General features: G+C 44.5%; 1 protein-coding gene across 2 annotated transcripts in view; it reads right to left on the bottom strand.

Annotated features, from left to right (window-relative positions):
• Positions 1 to 9256, bottom strand: part of mpp7a (MAGUK p55 scaffold protein 7a) — a 288163-nt gene that overhangs the window by 201079 nt on the left and 77828 nt on the right. The window lies entirely within an intron of this gene.

Genomic DNA, 9256 nt, shown 5'->3' with positions numbered 1-9256 from the left:
AGAGACAGAGAGAGAGAGAGAGAGAGAGAGAGAGTGGGGGTAAGAGGGGGGAGAGAGAGGGGGGGGGGCTGAGCAGCGGACTGGGAGGACGACAAATGTCTGGAAATGGACAAAGTGCTCCCGTAGCGTACCTCTGCAGCCGTGCTCTCCTCTCCTCCTCTCTCAACTCCAGCCACAGATTCCAGATGCTCTACATTCTTGACATCAGAATGGAAAAGAAATGTAATATGGCCATTCTTGTCATATCCCTCATAGCTCCATTATTAGCTGTGCTGCCTGTGTGCATCTGTGGAAGCTATAAGGCAGGCAGAGGTGCTCAGTGAGTGATAAACAATATGGAGATCTACCTCTCATTACCCCTGGCTACTAAACACATTGCCTTGTTGGACAGCAGTGGGATGAGGTTGGATGAGAAGGAAGAAGGGGATGACTGGAATCATACAAACAGAATGAGTCAGATGCCCGTAGCTGTCTCTTACTATACTTGTGAGGACATTTTGGGGACCAACAATTGATTCCCATTCAAAAACCTTATTTCCCAAACCCTAAACCTAACCCCTAAGCCTGAAATAGTCTTTTTTACAAGTGAGGACTGGCAAAATGTCCTTACTCCCCTGAATTGTTGCTGTATTACTATTATTGTGAGGACTTCTGGTACTCACTACTATAGTAAAGCACACACACACACTAAAAGAGAGTATCTGGTAAAACGCATGCACGTGCGCACACACACACACTAAAAGAGAGTATCTGGTAAAATAGTTGTCTTCAAAAGTTTTCCATGTGTAGGTTGTGTGCATCCAGCGCCCACCTATCCCAGCTGTATATAGTATAGCCTAGCTAAACTCTGCTTATCTTTTAATGCGGCCGCGGGCCAGTAAACCTTGATAGAACAAACATGCAGGTACGGCCCAGAATAACATAGTAAACTTGAATGACCTTGGGTCTACGTCCCAAATGGCACCCAATTCCCTATATAGTGCACTACTTTTGACCATGGCCCATACAGTGCACTACAGTATATAGGGGATGGAGTGCAATTTGCGACACACCCAGGGTCTTGAGATATGCCTATCGGAGGGTAGATGGATGCTGGTGTTGGGCAGGACTCTGATGGACAGCCAATGAGGCCCTTCATCTACTTAACCATGGACAGATGAACATTTTGGATACCATTTCTGTGTACAACATCCCGAAGCATCCCTTTAACGGGGTATTGTGATAACACATCCGAGACGAGCTTGTCGATTGGTTAACCTCTGATTACAGGACAACAACTGTCCTGTAATGTCCCACTAAAGGGATATAACGGTTAGTGTGACACGGCTACAGAGCAACCACATCATTAGAGCAACTCCCTCTCGTCTGGCTGCTAAAACAGTAAGGCATCAAGCTATCCTCAGCTAGTCTCAATGCAGACTGAGCGTGTAAGAAGGTATAGACACCGGCTCAGACAACAAGGATGCTCTTGTCCAGTCAGAAACATCCACCCCGGTCTTCCTCTGTGGAGGTAAACCCAGCCATCCCCAAGGGCAAGATTAAGTGAGGATGGATCATGGTCCCCCATTCCTTCCTCACAAGGGAGGCCATAACCTTCTACCCCCAGATGGAGAGAGGAAATGGGGCTATCAGGAGCTAAACACCCCCACAGAGCACACAAACACCAGGAGGGAGAACACACCCACGCACGCTCCAGGAGAACAGACAGGCAGACTAGCAGCATCTGTAGCGTACAACAGACAGATGCTCAACTCTCTACAGGAGCGGGAGGTTAGAGTCAAGGCAACCCGCCGACAGAGCGATGCGCCGTCTCCCTGCTTCCATTACACCCCCGAGCACCATACTACCATTACTCTCCTCCACTCTAACTCCCATTAGCCTGCTCTCTACTCTAGCACTAACTTCATACAGACACAGGGCGGAAACGCACCCCTCTGAATAAATCTCTCTCTCAGGGAGAGTAAGAGGACACTGGATCTTTACAGATCTGGAGGAGGGACAGCTTGAAGTTAGACAGACACAGCATTGATCTGTGAATCGATACTGAACCCAACCATAGGTGTAACACTGTACTAGAACTCCCTAAACTGGGACTGTAATAAAACTCCATCCTTCCTGAAGACGAGGAAGGGAAGAGATTATTAAACACTGTTTGTCTGTAGAGGAAGTAACAGAACCCCACTACAGTGAAACTGTTAGACAAGGGCTGAGGTTAAAGCAACAGAACCCCTCTATAGAGCTAGACAGTAATATAACCCCGCCATAGAGCTAGACAGTAATATAACCCCTCCATAGAGCTAGACAGTAATATAACCCCTCTATAGAGCTAGACAGTAACAGAACCCCTCTATAGAGCTAGACAGTAACAGAACCCCTCCATAGAGCTAGACAGTAATATAACCCTTCTATAGAGCTAGACAGTAACAGAACCCCTCTATTGAGCTAGACAGTAACAGAACCCCTCCATAGAGCTAGACAGTAATATAACCCCTCTATAGAGCTAGACAGTAACATAACCCCTCTATTGAGCTAGACAGTAACAGAACCCCTCTATAGAGCTAGACAGTAACAGAACCCCTCCATAGAGCTAGACAGTAATATAACCCCTCTATAGAGCTAGACAGTAACATAGCCCCGCCATAGAGCTAGACAGTAATATAACCCCTCTATAGAGCTAGACAGTAACAGAACCCCTCCATAGAGCTAGACAGTAATATAGCCCCTCTATAGAGCTAGACAGTAACAGAACCCCTCTATAGAGCTAGACAGTAACAGAACCCCTCTATAGAGCTAGACAGTAACAGAACCCCTCTATAGAGCTAGACAGTAACAGAACCCCTCTATAGAGCTAGACAGTAACAGAACCCCTCTATAGAGCTAGACAGTAACAGAACCCCTCTATAGAGCTAGACAGTAACAGAACCCCTCTATTGAGCTAGACAGTAACAGAACCCCTCTATAGAGCTAGACAGTAACAGAACCCCTCTATAGAGCTAGACAGTAACATAACCCCGCCATAGAGCTAGACGGTAACAGTAGCTGGGTTGGGGTTGAGTGTTAAGCAAACCGGATTGGTGACATAGCACATCTCTAGGACATCCCACTGTGGCAGGACCCCTTGATCAACCCTGCGCAATTAAAAAACAATTTCCTGCCGCTTGGCCGCTCTGTGAGAATGTCAATTAATGTGTGTGTGTGTGTGTGTGTGTGTGTGTGTGTGTGTGTGTGTGTGTGTGTGTGTGTGTGTGTGTGTGTGTGTGTGTGTGTGTGTGTGTGTGTGTGTGTGTGTGTGTGTGTGTGTGTGTGTGTGTGTGTGTGTGTGTGTATCAGGTCCCATGTTCAGCCAACAAAGTGTCAGAGAGCGGCTCTTAGAAATCAGTCCTAGCAGTTGGTCCTGCTATCGATCTCCCTCGCTACTGGGGACGCATTCCTTCTCCTCACAGATTTGATATTTTAAAACACACACACATACATACATATATACATATATATATTTATTTATTTATTTTTCTAAACACAAGCCTGGGGCCAGCAACATCAACCAAACGCCTCAATCTGCTTCCAAAGTATTTATTAAAAAGTCCCACACCAAAAGGGCCCCGAGTAACCTGAACACTGGGACGGCGTTCCTTTCGAACATTTAGTTCCCCCCGTGGTCATATTTTAGAGGTCATTTTTCCAGCTTTTTATTGTTTTTCAGGTTTATTTTTTCATTATTTGGTTTCATTTATTAGATCTTAATTTGCGAGAGAGGTCTGTTGTTTATTTTGGGCCGAGCAGAGCTGAGCCGGTATGAAAGGCCGCTCCCGCGGCGAAAGAAGGGGAGAGAATATCATTTCATTTTTGTTTATTATCTATTTCACTTGCTTTGGCAATGTAAACATATGTTTCCCATGCCAATAAACCCCCTTGAATTGAACTGAGAGAGACAGAGAGAGAAAGTGAGAGACAACATGTTCCTAAGTAGGGAGCACTTTCTGTACCATCCGTCTACTCACCCCATATTTATTCTCCAAATATTCCATAACATTTTAGATACACACACCGGATAAAGAGCTGCACTTAGTTCGTACACACACACACACACACACACACACCACACACACACACACACACCTCAGCCCTTTCAGTCGGGGGAAAATATTAGCATTAATAAGTCTGTACTGTGTAGCGCTGTTATTTCAGCAGCTGCTTGGTGGTGATATGAGTTTCAGACAGAGTGATGGAGTAGGCTGAGGCTGGATAACATCTTAATTGCTCCTGGTGAGACACCATAAGTTCTGGTGGTCAGCTGTGCTGTCCAGGTCCTCAGGGAGGGAGGGATAAATGTGTCAGTCACCTGCCTGTCTGTCAGATCTCTGACACAAATAAAAAGGGGTGATGGTCCGCACTCAAAAATATGATGCATAAAGCTTTATGTTAAAAGTGTTTTTATTCTTTTCACCTCATCAGGGACAGCGTACAGAGACGTTTTGGTGAGCGCGATAGTCCTCTTGATCTCTGACACTGCCAAACCCACCAGCTACCTACCAGCCCCCAACACCAGTAGCACTAAATGACCACAGATTTCCCTGTTTGAATGTGATGGGAAATCCTACAAAGGGCACCATCTACCTAGATCATTCTACATGTCTACTAATTGTCTGGACATCTAATATGTACTGAACAAAAATAGAAACACAACCATTTCAAAGGTTTTTACTGAGTTAGAGTTCATAGAAGGAAATCAGTCAATTTAAATAAATAAATTAGGCTCTATAGATTTCACATGACTGGGCAGGGGCGCAGCCTGGGAGGGCATAGGCCCACCCACTGGGAAGGCAGGCAGAGACAATCAGAATTTGTTTTTCCCCACAAAAGGACTTCATTACAGACAGAAATACTCCTCAGCACCCCCCTCCCACTCCTCCTCTACACTAACTGGGATGTAAAACAAACGTGTGGGATCTTATGAAACATGGGACCAACACTTTACACGTTGTTGTATACATATGATAGATATTACCAGATTAGTATAAAAAAATGACACTTCCAAATCCCAATGCATAAATACTTTCTCACCCCTACGCCCCCTCACTTATGCAGCTGTACCTCCTAAATCCATGTCTTCTAACTCTGCTAAAATGACAATTACACTGATTATTAACCAGTCACCATCTACAAGGCAGATTAGTAATCTCTTAAAACACACAGATGAACCTCTGCCTCCCACCTTCCTCACTAGGCTGAGACCACTCACAACAATCTGCCCTCGCTCTACAATACTCCTTCCTGTAACATCACTTCCCCCAGACACGGGTTGTCACAAGGTGACGAATCGGTCAGTTCTGCAGCCTTACACTCTGTCACACTCCTCCCTGAGCTACTCACACAGCCCTCTTCTAGTAACATTAGTGTTACTAGACACAAGTTGACACGGGGAGCGGAATCTGTCATCTACACCAGGAATCCTAACATCAGTCACGACATTGTCCACAGCTCTGTGGCCTGTGGCTCTAAGAAACTGATTGAGGAAGGAAGGATGAGGAGATGGAGGGAATTGGATAGAGATGGAGGGATGAAAGATGGAGGGATAGAGGGATGGGGCAGAGGAGAGAGCCCTTACATGTTTTATTTGGAAACAGGGTCTGTGCCAGTAATTGCCTAAAATGACTATAATAGTAATTGATGGTCTGGCTTTTCACTTTGCTATACGAATTTCCACAACGGCTACGTAAACTCTGTCAAAGCCTGGACAGCCGAGACGAACACACTCTTTATCCATCAACTTTCTTTTTCCCCGTGTCTGTCGTTGGTCCGTCCGCCCTCTCTTTTTCATCCACCTCTTTGTCCTTTTGCTCCTCTTTTTTTGGGTTGTGGTTGAGAGAGAGATGAGAGAAGGGACAAGAGAGGGGAGAGGTGAATGCGCCTGCACGCACACACACACACACACACACACACACACACACACACACACACACACACACACACACACACACACACACACACACACACACACACACACACACACACACACACACACACACACACACACACACACACACACACACACACACACACACACACACACACACAGGCTCTAATTAAAGCAAGCCTTGACCCCTAACCTCTGATGTCATCTGCCTGCATGTTAAAAGACCTGACATGTCTCCCTCTCTGACATCATCACGAGAGACACAGACACATGACGGAAGGACGTATGTGATAGACATCACTGAGGTGTGTGAGTGCTCATTTGTCTGCTGTGAACACCTGTGAGAACATATGGGACCTGTGGGGCCTGGAGAACATCAGGAAAGGGGTGAACCAGGTCACTGTGCTATTGTAACATCTTGGTTGATAGGATTCATTGTAGTGCATAGGGGACAGGGTTCATTGTAGTGCATAGGGGACAGGGTTCATTGTAGTGCATAGGGGACAGGGTTCATTGTAGTGCATAGGGGACAGGGTTCATTGTAGTGCATAGGGGACAGGGTTCAGTGTCGAGGTAGTAACGGAGTTCAAGAGAAAAGTTTAAGAAAGTATTCAGACACCTCGACTTTTTCCACATTTTGTTGTGTTACAGCCTGAATTTAAAATAGATCACATTTCCATTTTCTTCTCATTGGGCTACATGTTTTTTTTTTAAGTTTAAAAAACTTTTTTTATATACAAATGAATACAAATGTAAAAGAGCTCAAATGTCTTGATAAGTATTCAACCCCTTTGTTATGGCACGCCTAAAAAAGTTCAGGAGTAAAAATGTACTTAACAAGTTATATAATAAGTTACATAGACTAGACTCACTCTATGAGCAATAATAGCGTTAAACATGACAGGGGATACATTTTTTGTTTTAAACAGACATTGAATATCCCTTTATGCATGGTGAAGTTCTTAATTATATTTTGAATGGTGTACATTTGTGGCATCCTTCATAAATCAGTTTTCCCGAAGAGGGAGGAAACGTCTTTTGGGTGGGACGTTAAACAACTGTCCTGACTGTCTGTGGTCACTAAAGATCCCATGGCACTTATCGTAGGACTAGGGGTGTTAGTCCCGGTGTCCTGACTAAATTCCCAATCTGGCCCTCATACCATGTACAGAATACAAATATTCCAAAACATGCATCCTGTTTGCAACAAGGAACTAAAGTAATACTGCAAACAACCATGGCAAAGCAATTACCTTTTGGTCCTGAATACAAAGCATTATGTTTGGGGCAAATCCAATACAACACATTACAGTACCACTCTCCATATTTTCAAGCATTGTGGTGGCTGCATCATGTTATGGGTATGTTTGTTATCGTTAAGGACTGCAGAGTTTTACAGGATAAAAAGAAATAGAATGGAGCTAAGCACAGGCAAATCCTAGAGGAAAACCTGGTTCAGTCTGCTTTCCAACAGACACTGGGAGATTAATTCACATTTCAGTAGGACAACAACCTAAAACACAAGGCCAAATCTACAGTTGTGGCCAAAAGTTGAGAATGACAATAATATTCATTATCACAAAGTCTGCTGCCTCAGTTTGTATGATGGCAATTTGCATATACTCCAGAATGTTATGAATAGTGATCAGATGAATTCCAATGAATTGCAAAGTCCCTCTATACCATGCAAATGAACCCAAAAAAATCATTTCCACTGCATTTCAGCCCTGCCACAAAAGGACCAGCTGACATCCTGTCAGTGATTCTCTCGTTAACACAGGTGTGTTGACGAGGACAAGACTGGAGATCACTCGTCATGCTGATTGAGTTTGAATAACAGAATAGAAGCTTCAAAAGGAGGGTGGTGCTTGGAATCACTGTTCTTCCTCTGTCAACCATGGTTACCTGCAAGGAAACACGTGCCGTCATCATTGCGTTGCACAAAACCGGCTTCACAGGCAAGGATACTGCTGCCAGTAAGATTGCACCTAAATCAACCATTTATCGGATCATCAAGAACTTCAAGGAGAGCGGTTCAATTGTTGTGAAGAAGGCTTCAGGGCGACCAAGAAAGTCCAGCAAGCACCAGGACTGTCTCCTAAAGTTGATTCAGCTGCGGGATCGGGGCACCACCAGTAGAGAGCTTGCTCAGGAATGGCAGCAGGCAGGTGTGAGTGCATCTGCACGCACAGTGAGGCGAAGACTTTGAGGATGGCCAGGTGTCAAGAAGGGCAGCAAAGTAGCCACTTCTCTCCAGGAAAAACATCAGGAACAGACTGATATTCTGTAAAAGGTACAGCGATTGGACTGCTGAGGACTGGGGTAAAGTCATTTTCTCTGATGAATCCCCTTTCCGATTGTTTGGGGCATCCGGAAAAAAGACAAGGTGAGTGCTACCATCAGTCCTGTGTCATGCCAACAGTAAAGCATCCTGAGCATCCTCATGTGTGGGGTTGCTTCTCAGCCAAGGGAGCCAAGGGAGTGGGCTCACTCACAATTTTGCCTAAGAACACAGCCATGAATAAAGAATGGTACAAACACATCCTCCGAGAGCAACTTCTCCCAACCATCCAGGAACAGTTTGGTGACGAACAATGCCTTTTCCAGCATGATGGAGCACCTTGCCATAAGGCAAAAGTGATAACTAAGTGGCTCGGGGAACAAAACATCGATATTTTGGGTCCATGGCTAGGAAACTCCCCAGACCTTAATTCTATTGAAAACTTGTGGTCAATCCTCAAGAGGCAGGTGGACAAACCAAAAACCCACAAATTCTGACAAACTCCAAGCATTGATTAAGTAACAATGGGCTGCCATCAGTCAGGATGTGGCCCAGAAGTTAATTGACAGCCTGCCAGGGTGGATTGCAGAGGTCTTGAAAAAGAAGGGTCAACACTGCAAATATTGACTCTTTGCATCACCTTCATGTAATTGTCATTAAAGCCTTTGACACGTATGAATTGCTTGTAATCATACTTCCATAGTAACATCTGACAAAAATATCTAAAGACACTGAAGCAGCAAACTTCGTGAAAATGAATATTTGTGTCATTCGCAAAACTTTTGGCCACGACTATGCACTGGAGTTGTTAACCAAGAAGACAGTGGCCGAGTTACAGTTATGACTTAAATCTATGGCAAGACCTGAAAATGGTTGTCTAGCAATGATCAACAACCAATTTGACAGAGATTGAATCATTTTGATAAGAATAAATGGGCAAATGTTGCCCAATCCAGGTGTGGAAAGCTTTTAGAGACTTTAGAGACTGCCAAAAGAACATCTACAAAATATTGACTCAAGGGTGTGAATACTTACGTAAATTAGACGTGTATTTAATTTGA

The sequence above is a fragment of the Oncorhynchus gorbuscha genome, linkage group LG12 (assembly GCF_021184085.1).
Source record: "Oncorhynchus gorbuscha isolate QuinsamMale2020 ecotype Even-year linkage group LG12, OgorEven_v1.0, whole genome shotgun sequence".
Lineage (NCBI taxonomy): Eukaryota > Metazoa > Chordata > Actinopteri > Salmoniformes > Salmonidae > Oncorhynchus > Oncorhynchus gorbuscha.
The sequence above is the reverse complement of the archived record's forward strand: the minus strand, read 5'-3'. Positions and strand labels throughout refer to the sequence as shown.